We start from the raw sequence: 20,511 nt of genomic DNA, 5'->3' as shown, positions 1-20,511 counted from the left end.
GAAATGAGAGCATTGTTGGCTCAACGTCAAAATCATGATGAGACAGATCTAGGAGGTCATCGTGAATGGAGGGAGAGCGATCATGCGAATGATCAAATGCGAAGGTTGGAGGTACCTTACTTTTCGGTTGAGGATCCGTATGGATGGATATACAGGGCTGAATGTTATTTTGCGATTAACCAAATTCCTGAAGTAGAGAAGGTGCTCGCAGCGTCGATTTGTTTGGATGGAAAGGCTTTGAATTAGTTCCAGTGGTGGGAGACAAGGAATGAGAGGATTACACGAGTGATGTTTCGAAGAGCACTATTGGGAAGGTTTCAGAGTGCGTCGTCAAAAAATCCTTATTAAGTTTTGATGATCCTCTAGCAATGAGGAACAATGGCAGAGTATATTGAGTAGTTCGAGTTGGTGTCATCCTCGTTGAGGCATGCTGTCGATGAGGTGTTATTCAGAGCATTCATGAATAGGCTCACGGAAGAGATTTAAGCGAAGGTCTGACTGTATCGAAGTGGCGATTTGGAGGCGATGATGAAGCTGACAAAAAGGGTTGAAGAAAGAAACCAAGTAATTAATCACAAGGAGAAGGGGCTTACAAAAAGGATTGGGCCGTATTTCAACATACCCGCTTTGGCCAGTAGATGGACTAGGTCAAATGATCAAGTGACCGAAATGAAGCTGGACTTGAAACCAACAGAAGTGGGCCTCGTGGGCTTACGTCTGGATCAAACGTTACGGGGGTACAGGTACCTTGCATCGAGAAAGTCAAGGGAGTGTGAATAATTGATCAGAAGGATCCAGTAGCAACGACAATCGTCGTAACGCTCTATTTAGAAACTGAGGAGGAGATGAAGGACAGGTTCCGCCGCCGACTTTGTTTTCGATGTGATGAGCCATTTTCACTTGGCCATGTGTGTCACAACAAACACTTGCACATGTTGATGCTAGGGGAGGGAGAGAAGGTTGAAGACAAAGAACAAGAGAATGGGGAAGAGGAAAAGCTGCTGGCTGGTTCGAACATGCAGTTGAATGTGGGGAGTATAGCAGGCATGACAATAAAGAAATCCCTTAAATTGTGGGGAACTATCTCGGGAAAAGGGTGGTGGTATTGGTGGATACAGGCGCATCACACAACTTCATATCCAAGCAGGTAGTGGACGTTATATCACTCCCAATAGAAGAAAAATAACACTTTGTGGTAGAAATTGAGGATGGCCATACGGTGAGATGTGGAACTACAGTTGCCCAATTTGCTAGTGGTGCATGACTTTTATGTTTTCTAGTTGGGGGGAATAGATGTGGTTTGGGATATGAGTGGTTAGCTGGGTCGGGAAAGATTAAAGCAAAATTTGTGGAACATGTGTTGTGGATTAATGAGCATAGGAAAAAATTGAGGTGAGGGGGGGATCCTAATCTGTATTGAATCTGAGTGTCTACAAAAGCCATGATGAGGGAATTGTTGAATGAAGAGGAAGCATATTATGTGGCATTGGATATATGGACTGCAGAAATTCAAGAACAAATAGGAATATACAGGGAATAACAGGGGCATTGGCTGAGTTTGCTGAGTTATTTGGGGAAATTAATGAAATGCCATCCAAAAGGTAGTGTGACCATGGAATTGTGATCAAGGAAGGAGCTCAAATTCTAAATATTCGGCCGTATCGTTACCCACATGACCAGAAGGATGCTATCGAGAAATTTGTAAGAGATATGTTGGCAGCATGCATGATTCGACCAAGTGTAGGTCCTTACTCTAGCCTTCTCATTTTAGTTTAGAAAAAAGATGGAAGTTGGCATTTTTGTACCGATTATAGGACTTTGAACACCATTACTATTCCCAATAAATATCCTATTCCTACGATAGATGAGTTATTGGATGAGTTAGGGGGATCAATTATTTTCTCCAAGCTTGATTTGAAATTTGGGTACAATCAAATAAGGATTAAGGAGGAGGACATTCATAAAATGACCTTTCGTATGCACGAGGGCCATTATGAGTATTTAGTAATGCCCTTTGGGTTGATAAACACCCCTCGATGTTTTAAGCTTTGATGAATGAGATTTTTAGGCCGTTTCTAAGGAAATTTGTGCTCTTGCTCTTTGATGATATTTTAATATATAGTGCAGATCAACATGCCCATATTGAACATTTGAGAGCAGTTTTGGGGATATTGAAGAAGCATCCTTTACGGGTCAACAAAAACAAATGCAATTTTGGTACTGAGGAGCTTGATTATTTAGGCCATATAATTTCAGCAAGTGGCATAACGGCTAATCCTGGTATAATCAAAGTTATGGAGGAGTGGCCTATACCCAATGACCCCCAAGCGTTTGAGGGGTTTCTTAGGCCTAACAGGATACTACTGGAGATTTGTCAAGAACTACGGTCTTATGGCTAGGCCATTTACGCAATTGTTAAAAAAATTATTTCAAATGGGGAGAAGAGGCTTTGGCAGCATTTTAGAAATTAAAATAGGCAATGGTAGACATTCCTTTGCTGACAATGCCAAATTTTCAATTGCCTTTTGAAATCGAGACAAATGCATCTGGAATGGCAGTGGATGCTATATTGATGCAATCAAGGAAGCCATTAGCTTTTTTCAGCCAAGCTTTGTCAGAAAGAGCTAGGAGGAAATCAGTTTATGAGTGGGAATTGATGGCAATTGTGTTTGCTGTGCAAAAATGGAGACAACACTTGATGGGCCATCCTGTCATTATTAAAATTGACCAAAGAAGCCTAAAGTATTTGTTAGAACAAAGGGTGTTAGTGGGTGAACAACAAAAATGGGTCTCAAAATTGTTGGGCTATGACTTTGAGGTGCAATATAAGCTTGGCAAGGATAATAGGGTGGCTGATGAATTATCTATAGTGGAGTTTTAAGCACTCTCATGTGTTTATAATGACGATTTTGATCGTATATTAGAAGAGATTAGGGCTGATCCAGTGTTAAGTGGAGTGATCTGAGACTTGCAAGCAAATCCTAAGTCTCACCCTGAATATTCCTTTAACCGGGGCTATTTGTGGCATAAGGGTCGGCTAGTCCTGTCCTCTAAATCTACTAGCATACCCATGATTTTGGAGGAATTCCATTCTTCACCATGGGGTGGGCACTCATGCATTGTCCAAACATATAAAAAAGTGGCAGTGATATTCTTTTGGAAGGGAATGCGGAAAGATGTAGAGAACTTTGCTCAAAGGTGTGTTACTTGGAAACAAAGTAAGTATCAAGCTTTGAAACCTGGGGGACTATTGCAGCCATTGCCTATTCCCTTACAAGTGTGGGAAGATGTATCTACGGATTTTATTATAGGTTTATCTAAGTCCAAAGGGAAAGATACTACTATTATGGTGGTTGTGGACGGACTCATGAAGTCAGTCTACTTTGTACCTTTAAGTCATCCTTTTACTACCATAGATGTGGCTGAAGCTTTTGTGAAAGAAATTATCCGTTTGCATGTCTTCCCTAAATCAATTATAGCGGATATTGACCGGGTATTCATGAGAAATTTTTGGAAGGAGATTTTTAGGTTGGTTGATTCCAAACTCAAGTTTAGTTCTACCTATCACCCTCAAACGGATGACCAAAAGAAGGAAGTGATTAATAAGACTCTAGAAACTTATTTGAGGTGTTTTGTGCATGGACATCCAAAATAATGGGTGTTGGACAAGTGATCTCAATAACTTAAGAGGAGGATGAATTAAGTTTTAAAATTCTCACTAACAAACTTTTAACCCCTTTCTAAATGATAGACTCAGAATGCAGAAGAAGAAGAAACAATCAATTTAATAATGTTCTTTAAACTTGCAAGACAAAATTGATTGCAATAACATATGAGATAAGGGAAGAGAGAAATGCAAACTCAATTTATACTGGTTCGGCCACTTCCCGTGCCTACGTCCAGTCCTCAAGCAACTCACTTAAAATTTTCACTAACTTTGTAAAAATCCTTTTTACAACTTCTGAACACCCGAGGGATCCCTTTCTCTTGTGTTCAGGAAACTCACAATTCAATAGCAACCATCTCTTGATTACAACTGACTTTCTGAGATGACTAGAAAGATTTCTCTCCTTTAGAGTGGATGATACAATTGAATTCTAGAGGAATTTCTTTTTAGATATGATAATACAATTTGAAGTTCCTGGATGAACTCTGAATAGATTTGCAAGTGTTTGCCCAAGAGTTGTTGAGAGAGCATTTGGCAATGAAGTTCTCTTAGAATATCTCTCTCTTGTTTTTCAAAGTCATACACACATATATATAGGCCCTTCGTGCCTTTTCAAAATGGTTTGAAGAAATTGTCTTTTCAAAAAGCTTTTTCTAAAATTCTTCACTAGTAATCAATTACAGGTTTTTGGTAATTGATTACAAAGTTATATTTTGAAGGGTCGTGACTTTTCAAATTGTATTTCAAGAGTTCCTTTGCTGGTAATCGATTACACATCAATGGTAATCGATTACAACTTTTAAATTCAAATTTTAAAACCCTTCTAAAAGCTGATTTTTCAAAATTGTCTTCTGGTAATCGATTACACTGTCTAGTAATCGATTACCAGAGCCTTGATCTCTTGGAAACACTTGTTTTGAGACAAAAGCTTGATCTTGAATTGATCTTGAAGCAATGCTTGTTTGTTGAAGCAACCTTGTATTAATCTTGAAGCAATGCTTAACCTTTGAATGTTTGTTGAAGTAATCTTGAAAGCAATCTTGTTTGATTATTCTTTGGCATCATCAAAATCATGTATTCATATATTCACAATGGGGGAATTGGTTGCATTGGGCTGAATTCTAGTTCAATTCCACCTATAACAAGTCCATTCACATGACCCCTTTTAAGGCTTTATTTGGGAGGGACCCTCCTATGATAGTCAAGTATCAGCCAGAGTCCACAAGGGTGTAGCAGGTGGACCACATGTTGGTGGAAAGGGATGCTAAATTGGAAGAATTAAAGGTAAATTTAAACAAAGCACAACAAAGAATGAAGTGGTTGGCTAATAAAAAGAGGCGTGAAGTGGAATTTAAGGTGGGGGATATGGTTTACTTGAAGGCATAACTGAAATATAAATTGTTGGCTAAAAGGGTGAATGAGAAATTAAGCCCAAGGTTTTATGGTCATTTCAAGGTGATAGAAAGAATAGGACAGACTGCTTACAAGTTGGAACTACCACCAGACGCTAAAATGCACCATGTGGTTCATGTGTCCCAACTGAAGGTTGATATTGTAGTTAATGGGTTGTGTCAGAGATTGCCTGCCGCTCTGACTACAGAATGGGAATTACTGGTAGAGCCTCAAGAAGTGGTGGCAGTGTGCAAGCATTTAGATGGAGCGGTTCAGGTCTTAATCAAATGGGTGAACCTGCCTGAACATGAAAATACCTGGGAGGATAGTAAGGTGATCGATAGGGTCTTTCTTGATTTTTACCTTGAGGACAAGGTGCAGCATGTTGGAGGGGGTATTGTTAGGCCCTCATTTAAACATGTTTATCATAGAAAGGGGAGAGGACATGTGGGAGAAAAGAAGAGGATCGTGGAGGAAAAGGAGGGAGTAGGGAATGATTACGAGGCATAAGAGAAATGGACAGTTGTTAGGGACAGAGTTGAGGGGGGGGGGGGGGGGGGATTTGGTTAGAAGAGTGTGAGGTATTTGGGGGAAGGCATGAGGAGAGAGAAATGGGGAGGGATTAGTGAGGTTGGTTGGTCCTGGGTGTGAGTGGGTGACTCACCTCACCAGGGTAGTTTTAGGTTATCATGTTGTCAATGTTTTAAGGTTTTGTAAGCAACATAGTTAATAGAATTCTACATAGCCTTTGTCTTATAAAGACTATCTACTTCACTGTTACATTCATTTTGTGTTATGCTGGTTTGGTTTCTAACCTAAGCTGCTTTAGATTTAAAGCTAAAAATAAGAACTTAAAAAAATAAATAGTTGTTTGGTAGTTTTTTTTTAACTTAAAAGCTCATTTCAAGTTAAAAGTTGTTTGATAAAAAAACTAAAAGTTTAGTTATGTTAGTTATTTCTTACAATGAAAAAGTACATTAAAAAATATTGTATAAAATTAATTTAATTTACATAAAATTATTTTATTAAATTAAATTATATATTATGAGGAATGCATTTTACTAAATATATATGAAGATATATATAAAAACTTAAATTAGTATTATATATCAAATTAAAACCTTAAAAATTACATGTTATGAGAAATTCATTTTAATATGTATAAAGATCAAATTACACTAGTATAACTTTATTAACTATTGTATTATTTTTATAACTTGATATACAATATAATTTTTATTAATCCAACAGTTGAATTATATTTATATATTATCAAGATTATTTCTGTCAATTTTTGTCTTCGTTGAATAACAAGAAGATAATCAAATGATTTATATTTTAATATATTTTGAAATATTTATATTACTTTATTTTAATCTATAAGAATTAGGCAACAAATAATTTTGGATTAATATGAATTTTGAATATGTAATCTATGCGAAAAGAATTTTTAATTTAATGATAAGTCTTAGAAAAATATTATTCAATTGAAAGAAAGTTATAAAATAATATATTTATCGTGTTATACCGATATCATTTAATCTCTCCTCATATATATATATATATATATATATATATATATATATATATATATATATATTCATTAAACGTACCTTGTTTTCTTTTTATATAATAAAATAAAAGTATCCTACTGTAACTCAAGCACCCAGAATTTAAATATATATGCCCGGCCTCCTTTTCAATAAAAAGCTTTGTTAATAAGCGGAAAAAAGAGAAAAAAGGCAGTAGTAAGGAATCGAATGGTGTACTTTCTTAATAAGCTACTAAAAAGTCGTGTATATGGTAGATAATGGAGTTTTTTTTAAGCTCCCTATTTCAACTTTTCTTTGTTAATAATAAGCATCTTTTTATTTTAGAGCTTTAGTATAAAAAACTGATGTCATATAAACATCACCATAAATGTTCTCAAGTCATAAAACATAAAAGTATTTGTGTCTTAAGCCATTACATCTTCAAAACATCATAAACAAATCTCAAGGGTCCTGTTAAGGGAATAAATACAACATAAATTCATGAACATATTTAAACCCTATGTTGATCCCCACTAAGATAAACATAAATAAAAGATCAAAGGTTGTATCTTGTTTCTAAGTCCACCATCAAGTCCACATCAACCATGAGTGACATGCACCTAAGAAGCTACATCATAATCTGCTTTGTGTCAAATGACACAATCTTATCTTTCTCAAAATATTTTCCTTTTTTAGTCAAAAGTGGAAAACAATTTTGGCTTCTTTGACTGCTCAAGACATTTCTTTTCAACTAAAAGAAGACAAGATCATTTTGTTCCATTTTTAGTAGAATAGTGAAGGATATTCCATTAGTAATGAAAAAAGGGGTTAAGGGGATCCATATATCTTGTTTAGGTCGATCAAAAGGCGTATAAATAGCTAGAACTGAATGCGGAAAGTATGGAAAAATATCTTGTAATGTATTTAACCAAAAAATTGATTATGCAACTAAGTTGCGTAAGAAAAGTCCAAAGCCAATCCCAAGAAACAGTGAAGCTTCATATGGTCTTTCTGACTAGGTGCAGGTAGTTTGCATCTTCACAGACATGTCTATTTTACCGAGTCTCTCTCTGAGACTGTGCCCAAATCATTATGTCTCTCGTGCAGGTCGAAAAATAGTAGCAAAAGCTATGCTTGTCAATCGAGTAGGTGATTAGAGTAAGCTCATTTTAAAAGAAACAACATATAAGAAAAAATATAAGATCACCAAGTTTAAAAGAGATATAGAAACCATTCGTTTTTTCAATAACCATGTACTAATACTACTCATCAAGACTCATCAAGTAACATATCATACTCAAGTCACAATTATAAATGCATATGCCTAACTATCGTGTTATGCTATGTTGACTCTTTATTCCTTGAAGATTTCCCTTTTTGAGAGATTAACAAGTACATCCCTTAACATAATCACACTTTATGATCTGACCATTTGGGGACACTTGATTTAACCCTATGGAGAAAGTGTGGTTTTATAATAATGGATGAGCGTGGGTAGTGACTTACGTTGGTAAGGCTTGCAAAGATCTTAACCTATCTAAGAATTCGCCCACCCATCCATTATATAGGTCCATTCAGCGTTAGCCACCATGACAACCTCCACCACTAGGTTAAAGACCTTCTTAGCACCCTCAATTTATGAGCCTACTCACATGCAATGTCATTCCTCAATGCATGTATGTTATGATCATTCAAATCCAACATTATATCACATCATCAATACATTCATTCATCATCATCAATATTCTAACGACCCAACTCGTCGCTACGATATTAACACTCTAAACTGCGAAAACTTCAATTTTTAATTGAAAACTCCGTTAATTTGCTTATGAAAAATGAAAGTAAATTTTTTACGATATACATTCACCAAACAACACACCATTACTTAAATGAATACACACACACACACACACACACACACACACACACACACACACACACACACACACACACACACACACACACACACACACACATATATATAGGTATAGTAACTCGGTACACATCATTTACATAATGGAAAGTAAATTAGTTCATACATATAATTAAATCTGTAATTAACAAAACACAACTCTCTCCCAAAATAATTCCAACGTCATCACATTGGCTTGGCGGCTTCACAAAAGAATCTCACTTCACGTACTCTACTGCTGTCATTCTGCTCCCACAAACAAATGTTCGCGATCATCACAAGTACCAACCACATGGTACAAAAATTGCAAGGGTGAGTTTATTATAAAAGAAATTAACACAAAAATCAAATAACCATAATTAGTAAGAAAACATTAACAATTACCATAATCATACACAAACATCTAGTAGTCCAACATACACTCAACAAGTAGTCATCATCCATCCATAATTCCAATCAATCATGTTCAGTATGATGTATACACCTAACCTTAACTCTCAAATGCAATGTGATACCATTCATCAAGGAAATACCTTAAGCGTGTCCACACGATACTCTCACTTAGGAAAACTAGGCAGTAAGTGTCGAGGTCACCCAGTTATGCACTGGCAACTCCCCTCCATGAGAATCAGCCTGAGTCTCAAGGGAGTTCCAAACCGAGTGACATGCCCTCAAGTACAAGTATTCCTCCTCATGAGAAACTACAAGTACTTACTAACAAAGTTTATACTATTTCTATGAAATATGAAGTATGAAACATGGGCTCCATCAATGAACTAACCGTGGATAATTAAAGATTCTAAGTCATCCCCTTCCAAAGATGCTTAAAATTTTTTAACCACTTTATTTCCCCCACCAGGAATATCCAACATGGTCACTGCACCCTCATGTACATACACAACATATATCATCACAATGACATTTTCAACATCTCATCTCAATGTCATTATCAACATCAACATTGTCTTATCTCAATGTCATTCTTACCTCAACATCATCTCATCTCAATATCATTCTCAACATCATCATCATCATCATCATCTCATTTCAATGACATTATCAACAATAACAACATCATCTCATATCAACATAATCATTAATAACAACATCATCTCATATCTATTAATATCATCAGCAAATCATATTTTGCATATACATACATATACAGTTCATGCCTGAGATTCACAGTCCCCAAGTCTTCAGACAACACAAGTCTAATAAAAACAATAATGTCATTTATCAATAACAGACATATCGAATCCCATTAGTCAAAACATTGTTTTTCTTGAAAATCAGCATGCAACAGGGACAGACATACATCCCCATAATTAGGTTTCCTGACCCCAACTATGGTATCAAAAGCCATAAATTATAATAAACTCCCCTCACCTATCGTGAGCTTTACATCAGTTCCTCTTTGCGTCACTCAGAGACCTCTCTTGTTCACGTTTGTCAGTCCAAACACAAGGTTCTATATATCAAATTGAAGGAAATTTAGTATAGATTTTAGAAATAAGGTTAATGAAAACATTCGATATTAATTACCCTTGTCAAATCATAAAGGGCTAAGGGGGTGTTTCAAATTCTACTAAAAGGAGATGTCATTTTAAAATTTCGATCACGCCAATATGATCGGGGTTTAGTGAAGGTCACGGAAATAACATCAATTTTATAAAAAGATAACTTCTACAACTTTTAAGGGTTCTTCAAAGGAAGTGTAAAAACACCCTATTACAGTACCCAAAACACAAGAGACACTAAGATAAACTCAAACTAACTAAGAGAAAGGCTTAGAGGTCAAGATTACCTCAGAGAAGCTATGAAAGAAAGGATTGAGGGATTTTTCTCCACTAAATCCTTGGGGTGGATTCTGAGAATTATGCTCCGATTAAAATGTTCCTCTTGGTGTGGTGGTTTGGCGGCAAGCAACGACGGCTTTTGCAGATGAAGGTGTTAAGGTTTGGGTGGGCGTTTGGAGAGGAGGAGAGTGAAAAAAATCATGTTTTCACGCTAAAGAACGTATTTATAATCTGCAGATCTCACTTAGCGAGCTCGTCTCGCTAAGCGGGAGTCTACTTTTGTCACTAAGTGCGACAATTCTTGCTGAGCGCAATTCCTCTTGCGCTAAGCGCAAGAATTCTCGCTCGCGCAATTCCCTCTTGGGTTGGAATTGTGCTTAGCGCACTTCTTGCGCTAGGCGAGAGGTAAAAAGTTGTAATTTTTAAAATCCCAACGGTCAGATTGTGGGAACATGTGTCAAGAACCTACAGTCAAAATTTGAAGATGATCCAACAGTTAAGGAATCCAGGATCAAAGTTTTACCATAATAGGTTTAGGTGAAATTTGAAATCTCATAATTTCAATTTAGGTCAATAAAACTCCACATCAACCGCAACTTACCACTCATGAGTCTAAGCCTAGAGTTATACAATAAAACTTTCTATCCAACCACGGAGTCCTTCTTAGCTATCAAGCTGTCATGGAACTTCTTGGTCTTCTCCTTGTAGAATTTGGAATTCTCATAGGCTTCTAAACAGATCTCATCTAGCTCACCTAGTTGCAACTTCCTTTTCTCTCCAGCCTGATCAATAGAGAAGTTACAGGTCTTTACAGCTCAGTAGGCTCTGTGTTCTATCTCTACAAGAAGATGACATGCCTTGCCAAAGACAACCCGATAAGGAGACATTCCTATGGGTGCTTTGTAGGCAGTCCTATGCGCCCAAAGATCATCATCCAGCCTGGAGCTCCAATCCTTTATGTTCGGTTGCACAATCTTTTCCAAGATCCTTTTTATCTCCCTGTTTGAAGATGGTGGACCAATAGAAACCGCAGTCAAGCACCTTGCGAGTTGTCCTCTGTATGCCAAGATGGCCACCTGGTGCAGAAGAATGACAAAATTGCAAGGCCGAGTCAATCTCATGGTCTGGAATGCATCTCCTAATAACCTGATCACTGCATAACTTCCACAAATAGGGGTCATCCCAAATATAATGCTTAGCATCACTCTTAATTTTATCAGTTTGAGCTTTAGATGCTAAGGGAGGAAAAACAGAAGCAACAAAATAATTCACAATATTAGCAAACCAAGGAGTGAGGAAGGAATCAGAAATATTATACAGAATGTATAAATGGTCATCCGAAAAATCATCCCGAATGGGTGAGTCCTCAGACGCACGCTCAATCCTACTCTTAGAGCCAAAGCATCCACCTGATCAATCTAGGCTTTGATTTAGCCTTCTTTAACAGGTACTTCAGAGTTGCATGGTCAGTATAAAAAATAACATAAGTACCAAGCAAATATGAACGAAATTTCTCAAGAGCAATAACTATCGCTAATAGCTCATTCTCTGTGGTAGTATAATTTGCTTGGGTAGCATCCAAAGTTCTGGAAGCGTAGTAGATCACCCGAGGCAGCTTGTCAATCTTTTGAGCAAGGACAACCCCCAATGCATAATTGGATGCATCGCACATCAGCTCAAATGGGGCTGTCCAATCAGGTGCCTGAATGATAGGGGTGGTAGTCAACACACGCTTGAGGCAATTAAAAGCCTCTTTGCACCGGTCATCACAATCAAACTCCACATCCTTTTGCAGCAGATTGGATAGTGAAAGGACCACTTTGCTAAAATCCTTGATAAAGCGCCTATAAAACCCTGCATAGCCAAGAAAAGAACAAACCTCTCGCACGCAAGAGGGGTAAGGAAATTATGAAATAACACTTATCTTTGCAGGGTCTACCTCTATGCCCCTACTGGAAATGATATGCCCTAAAACTATACCTTGTTCTACCATGAAGTGACATTTTTCAAAATTTTGCACAAGGTTAGTTTCAATGCATCTATTAAGAACTCTATCCAAACATGCATCAAAAAAGGATCCATAAATAGTAAAATCATCCATAAACACCTCTATGCAACTCTCTAAAAAGTCACTGAAAATGCTAAGCATACACCGCTGGAAGGTACCAGGGGCGTTGCATAGGCCAAAGGGCATCCTCCTATAGGCAAAAGTGCCAAAGGGATAGGTGAATGTGGTCTTTTCTTGATCCTCAAGAGCAATATAAATTTGTAAATAACCAGAAAAGCCATCAAGAAAACAGTAATGAGACTTACCTGCCAAGCGCTCAAGCATTTGATCAATGAATGGCAGGGGAAAATGATATTTTCTGGTTGTCTGGTTCAGCCTCCTATAATCAATGCAGACTCGCCAGCTGTTCTGCACTCTTGTGGGGATAAGCTCATCCCTCTCATTCTTGATCACTGTGAGGCTTGTCTTCTTAGGAACCACTTGGACTGAACTCACCCACTGGCTGTCAGAAATGGGGTAGTTGATTCCAGCTTGCAAGAGCTTGGTCACCTCCTTATTTACCACATCTAGAATGATGGGGTTGAGTTGCCATTGTGGCTGCCTCATTGGCTTAGCTCCATCCTCTAAAAGTATTCTATGCATGCAGGTAGATGGGCTAATACTAGGAATGCCTGCTAAAGTCCATCCAATGACTTTCTTGTGCTTCTTGAGCACTAACAACAACTTCTCCTCTTACTCAACAGCAAGGGAGGCAGAGATGATCACTGAAAATTTTTCCTTGTCTTCTAAGTAAGCATACTTGAGGTTTACTGATAAGGGCTTCAACTCTGGTGTGGGTAGTGGCTGAACAGTGGGAGGAACCAGGGTAGGAGAAGAAGAGGAGGGTTCCTCAGCCTGTACCTCATAAAGCAAGTCAAAAGTATATGTACTTCCTGCAACATAGTTAGTGCATTCTTGCTCTAAAAAATCAACATCAAGAGGTACAACACCCAGAAAATCAGAACCAGACTCAAATTCAAATTTACTCTCAGCATAAAAATCAGATACATGATCAAATTCAAACTCAGATTCAGATTCAATGCATGAGGAATGACAAGTATGTAGATCAGATAAAAATGGATGTTTCCTACCATGAAGAGAATCAAAATCAAACATATAATCATTAACAATCTGATCAAGTATCTCAGCACGAAAAACAGAATGATCCTCAGATGGATGTTTCATGGCATCAAGAATGTTAAAATGAACAACAATATCACCAAATTCCATAGACAATGTGCCAGCATAAACATCTATCTTGGTTCAGACTCTTTTCAAAAATGGTCAGCCTAAAATAATTGGAATTGAACCATGGGAAAATCCCTCTTCCATATCAAGAACATAAAAGTCAGCAGGAAAAATAATTTCACCAACCCGAACCAACACATCCTCTATGAAACCTGTGGGGTGAGCAACACTTCTATTTGCCAGTTGAATCATCACACCCGTAGGTTGCAAAGGTCCAAGAGATAAAGAATTGAAAATGAACATAGGCATGACATTAATTGATGCTTCTAGATCTAGCATGGCAATCTCAAATTTGTTGTTCCCAATAATGCAAGGTATACAGAAAGTACCTAGGTCCTTACATATCTTAGGAATGTGAGGAACATATTTACCTATCAATGCTGACACATTTCTGCCCATGGTAATCCTTTCATTGCCTTTGAGCCTCCTTTTGTGGGTGCACAACTCCTTTAGAAACTTTGCATATCTTGGAATTTGCTTGATGACATCTAGCAGAGGTATGTTCACCTCTACTTTCCTGAAGGTCTCCAAGATCTCCTTATCCACTTCTTCCATCTTTTTGTTTGGAATTGCTCTAGGTGGAAATGGAAGAGGGATAGGAGGCTGCTGCAAGTCAGAACTACTAGATGAAGGTCCTCCTGCATGAAAATTTTTGTTAGCTCCCTCATGATCAGGAAGCTTTCTCCTTTGTGCAGTTAGCTCATCCTTTTTTTCAGGTGTAGAATGAAGCTTGACAGGTTCAGGTGCAAGTGCTGCTACTGGTGGAGGGACTTCAATTTGCTTGCCAGACCTCAAGGTGATGGCACTCACATTCTTCGGATTCTGCACAGTTTATGAAGGCAATTTGTCAGAATTTTGGGACTAAGCTTGGTTCAACTAAGTAGCCATTTGCCCCATCTGATTTGTCAGATTCTGAATGGAGGCTCTTGTCTCTTGTTGAAATTGCATATTCTGGATGGTCATTTGCCTCACTAACTCCTCTAAGGAAGGTTGAGAAGGGGCCTTAGTTGCTTGTAGTCTTTGTTGCTGCTGCAGCTATATTGGAGGAGGAACATAGGGCCTGCTTGGACCAACAACATTCTGGAAGGGAGGGACAGGCTGTTGTTGCTGCTGTTGTTGTTGTGGAGGATTTGCCCATCTCAGATTTGGATGATTCCTCCAACCTGGATTGTATCTGTTGCTTGAAAGATCATAATTATTCTGTTGTTGTTGGTTTTGCTGTTGAGGGGGTCTATTATAAAAGTTTGCAGCATAGGCTTCAGGTTGTTCATTGACTCTAGATTGTTGCAAAGAAGGACAAAGATCTGTATGGTGATCAGCAGAATAACATAGACCACAGACTCTTGCAACAATAATAGGTGCAGATGCAGATTTCTGATTTATGGCAAGCTGAGTTACTAGGTTGACCAAGGCATCAAGTTTTCCCTCAAGCTTCTTATTTTCAGCAGATGAAGATGAATCCGTGGCCACATCATGGACTCCTCTAAGGACAATAACATCATTTCTTGCACTGAATTGTTGGGAGTTGGAAGCCATCTTCTCAATCAGATTCCTAGCCTCAACAGGAGTCATATCACCAAGAGCTCCACCACTGACAGCATCAATCATACTCCTCTCCATGTTGCCAAATCCAAATTCACACCCCTTCCTTTATTTTTTTAAACAGTTAGGAATTCCGGTGTGCAAAACCCGAATTCTGACCCTTTTTATTTTTTATTTTTATTTTAATGTATTTGAAGTAAAATATTTAATAGTTAAAAGTAATAAAAAATTTCAATAATATATTAAGTTATTGTATTTGAAAACGTTTTTAAATAATAAAATTTACTAAAAAGTAAATAATAGAATAGAATTTTCTTTTCCTTTTGTGAATTATTTTATTTTAAATTTTGTTTTAATTTTTTAATAATAGAAATAGAATATTAATAATTAGTAATGTATGTAAATATTTTATTTCAATAATATAATTAATTATTATAATCATTAAATATTAATATATTTTAGGTTAAATTACTCATTTGGTCCCTATAGTTTCATGATTCTTACTTTTTTAGTTTCTATAGTTTGAAAGTGGTCTTTTTAGTACCTATAGTTTACATTTTAATTCTCTTTTAGTCCCTGTAGTTTTGAAAGTGGGTTTTTTAGTTCCTATAGTTTCATAATTCTTACTTTTTTAGTCCCTATAGTTTTCAAATTACATGGACTAAAAGAGAATTAAAATATAAACTATAGGGACTAAAAAGAACACTTTTAAATTACAGGGATTAAAAGAGAATTAAAATGTAAATTATAGGGACTAAAAAGACCACTTTCAAACTATAGGGACTAAAAAGGTAAGAACAATGAAACTATAGGGATCAAATGAGTAATTTAACTTATATTTTATAACTAAATTATAAGAATAATTATTGCTAATAATTATTTTTTAATGAATGGTAATTGTAATTGAACTTGAAAAATAATCATTTTTATAAATATAAAACAAACGTAGAGTTTCAAAGTGTAAAAATAAGAAATAACAGTAATCAAGACAAATGATATTTTGAAGTAAAATTATTATCTTTTCTTCTAACTTTTGGAAATTTTTTTTCTTGTTGACATTGTTTATTGAACATGAAAGTTGTACTACCGGTTTCATTGACACCAAAACTATGAGAATGGAACATTATTGGAATCAAGATACTTAATACACACAACCTTAAAGGTGTCAAAAGTTACACTCGCGAAATGAAATTTTGAAGTAAAAGTGATATTTTCTAGTTTTTGGGATTTTTTTTATGTGATTTTAAGCCAGTTGGAGTCGTGAAAGTTGTATTATTGACTTCATTAATTTGAAAACCATGAGAATGAAACATTATTAGAACCAAAATATCTGATACACATAACTATGTAGGTGTCAAAAGTTATACTCATGGAATGAAATTTGAATTAAAAGTTATTTTTTCTTCTAATTTTTGGGAACATTTTTTATGTGATTTTAAGTTAATTGGTGTCATGAAAGTTGTATTGTTGACTTTATTGACATGAAAACTATGAGTATGAAGCATGCTAGTTAACCCACCCAGATTGTTGAACCAACAAATTATGATATCAACCATGATACATTTTCAACCAAACTCAATTTGAATCTTATCAACCCCAACTTCATTACAATAACACTTAGGTCCAACAAAATGATTGGGATGCTAACATTGTGTCATACACACAATTGTTGGCCGCCCCTCTGTACACACAATTGTTCCCATCAACATCAATTTATGATCGTGAACCACCTTCTCCTCGTGTGTCAGTGATTACCCCAATTGCGAAAGGGAATAAGCCCCTGCCAGAGGATTTGTCAATTCCTGAACAATCTCAACCACATTATGCAAAGGCCAGTGCACTAGACAAAAATGTTGGTCCTTTTAGTGAGGATGATGAAGAAGTCATATGAAACCCTGATGACAATGAAGACGAAAATGACGAGGACAACAATAGGGTGCAACCTATTGATTAACCATCACCAATACAACTTGCCTACAATATCCCAACACACATGTGTAACATAGGCAACACCAAACATTGGCAAGATTAGGAGTATGTGCACTTGCTAGACCAACTGGAAGAAGCCAACCACGTCTCTGGAGAAATCTCTGAAAGAATGAGATTTTCCAAGAAAAATTGAACTCACAATTACACTAAATCTGTACTGTGTAAATAATTATGTTTTTTACTTTGTGAATAGTTCTAATTCTAAAAGGTGAAAATTGGATTGCAAAGACCCAAAGTGTGAATGGAGGCAAAACATTTTAGCAATTTTTCGATTTCACTTTTGTCATAACTTAAGTTTTGTGAAATACTAATTTCAATAGCTCTACATGTTAAAGCATCAACAGGGGCACAAACTAAAAAACAATGGGAGATCAAATTACTTAAGAAGGACATTGTTAACACGGGTATGTACAATAATTAAACAACTTACTATTTTTACAACATTGTTTTATACTGACTAACATTTTTAATGTGTTTTGTTAATCACTTCTTAGGCTATGCCAAAGTCTGCTTATTACTACAATAATCTCCAAGTTGAACATCCAGAAGCGGCAAACTGGCTTGGTGAAATCCCTAAAGATAAATGGACAATTGCATTTTCCTCAAGGCAATGTTAGGGACACATGACTATAAATCTAGTAGTGCATGAACAATGTGCTAAAAAAAGTAAGGAGTCTTCCTATTTTTTCGATGGTCAATGCGATGTATGAAAGGTGTAACAAATACTTTGTCACAAGGGGGAAGCAAACATAGGCGGTTTCAAGGCCCGGCTACCCTGGGCAATTGCTCAGGCTCTGGCATAACCCTTTTAATTTTATGTTACTAATATTTTTCTTTTTTTTTTTTGGTGCTGTACTATTATTTTTCTTTATTAATGAATTAAACGGGCAACTATCATGTTTAGCACGCAGATTCAACAAAAAGTATCTTGATGTTAAATAGTTAGTTGAACTAGCTGGCATAACCCTTTTTGTGGACTGTGTATTCTTATCCTTCACTCTTTTTTTTTTTTTTCTTGGTAGAATTTTCCTTCTCATTTATTTACCCTTTGTAAACAATAATTACGATAATTCATGCAATAGGGTAATAACAACTATAGAAACACCAATCACATGAATTCATTATTATTGGTCAGCTTTTTCACAAATTTACTATGAGCTTAAAGCAAATATCATGTGATGTTGTTCTATAAATCTAAGTTGTACATTTATCAATTACTAGTATTTTAGTGAATGTTTATTTTATATAACTAAAATTTATAATTTATAATAAATAAATACTTATATATAAATTATGAAATAATTTTACACAAACATAAAAATGGAGAAAATTAAAAGAAAAATATTAAAGAAATGGCAAGAAATTGAAAGGGCAAAACAATTGTAAGAGTTAAAAATTAAAAGGGCAAAAATATAGGTAACAGAAACAAAAGAAGTAAAGCTTCGTCACCGCAGCAACACTGTAGAAACCTTAAAGCTTCCGCCATCGACACCTACTGGTTCTTTTCCGACTACCGCCTTCCCCTTTTTTTGCGGTTAGTAATTGTTTAATTTCAACTGATTGTGGTTTTAAATTGAAACAATTAACACAAAGGTAGCAGAGAAGAAGAAGAAGAAAAATTTGGGTTTATTTGCACCGCCTAGTAGTAGCAGACACAGAGAAGAAGAAAAATTTGGGTTTGTCTTTGAAAGGTTAAATATTTTATGTTATATAGAAGTACTAACATTGTGAAAATGGGTCCCATATTTTTCAAGTTTATCTAAAATCTCATATGGTGAAATTATAATATTGTATCATACTGATAACTTCAATAAATTTCATTATAAAAAATATTTACTTTATAATATATTTTGTCATTTTGTGTGCTGCTAAGTGTCAGATTAAGCTACTACACAGCAAGATTCATTGGTTATAAAAGTTTTATTGATAAGTCAAACTAAAGTGTGTATCTAGTAATATTATAAGCATATAGTATTATTTATAATAGCAGTAAAAAGATCTTTTACAGTGGAATCATACCACTTGTAAATTTGTTTATTGATAGATAAATTATCTACAATAAAGGTTTCTTTTGGTTATCTAATTTTATTAGTTTCTATAATGGTGTTTAATTGAATATAATATAATGCTTGTTCCTACTCTTTATAAATCATAAGAGATTACTTTTATTTTGAAAAACTATTCTTATTTAAATTTTGATTCTTATGATTTTAATTGTTAATTGAATATTAACTTAAGATCATTTAATTTCAGAGATGAGGAGATTTTTGGTTGATAGAGCAAGTATTGAGAATGTGAATGTTGTACAACAAGAAGCCGAATTAGAACCGTCACCTAATGTGGTTAATGAGTTTAACCCAAATGAGATTGTGCGTGATCCAGGTCATAGGAAACAAACGAGCTTTCAAATATATTGCAAAGAAAAGATCTTAATATTGTGAATGCCATGGAATTAGTTGATGTTGTCAAAGCTCGGTTGGGCACAATGAGAGAGAGTGGCGGGAATAATTTTTTTGCCGATGTCCAAGGATTTTGTGTTGCTAAAAGTATTTTGGTACCAAATATGGATGACGAAATACCAGTTCGGGGTCGTTCAAGAGCAGAAGGGAGGACTATCACTAATCTTCATCATTACCGTGCAGAGATTTTTTATGTTGCTATTGATAAAATATGTGTGGAGATGGATCACCGCTTTAGTGAAGGAAGTAACATTATACTTGATTGCTTCTCATGTCTTGACCCCAAGAACTCTTTCTCCAAGTTTGATGTTGATAAGCTTGCTCGTCTTGCTGATATTTATCATGCAGACTTTTCTGATGATGACCGAGGAACAATTAGGGATCAACTTGAAACTTATGTGCTTCAAGTGAGAAGAAATGCTTCTTTTTCCACTTGTGAAGATGTTCAAAGTTTGGCTATGAAGATGGTTCAAACTGAGAAACATTTGGTATTTCCATTGGTTTATAAACTTATTGAGCTAGCTTTGATATTGCCGGTGTCGACAACATCCGTTGAAAGAGCTTTTTCAGCAATGAAGATTATCAAGTCTAAATTGCGCAATAAGATCAACGATGTGTGGTTCAATGACTTGATGGTATGTTACACCGAGCGGGAGATATTCAAGTCACTTGATGATATTGATATTATTCAAACATTTACCGCAAAGAAGTCTCGGAAAGGACACTTGCCTCGTAATTTTATTTAACCCGCTATTGTAAGATTATGTTTATCTCTTTTATTTTAAACTATATTTTTGTTGACAAAATGACGAGTCTCTTTTATTTTGATTGATTACTATTTACATATTATATACAATGTGAATTTGCTATCTTTAAATTTTTGCCCAGGCTTTATAATTTTTCTGGCTCCGCCACTAGAAG

Source organism: Glycine max, chromosome 19 (genome assembly GCF_000004515.6).
Source record: "Glycine max cultivar Williams 82 chromosome 19, Glycine_max_v4.0, whole genome shotgun sequence".
Classification (NCBI taxonomy): Eukaryota; Viridiplantae; Streptophyta; class Magnoliopsida; order Fabales; family Fabaceae; genus Glycine; species Glycine max.
The sequence above is the reverse complement of the archived record's forward strand: the minus strand, read 5'-3'. Positions refer to the sequence as shown.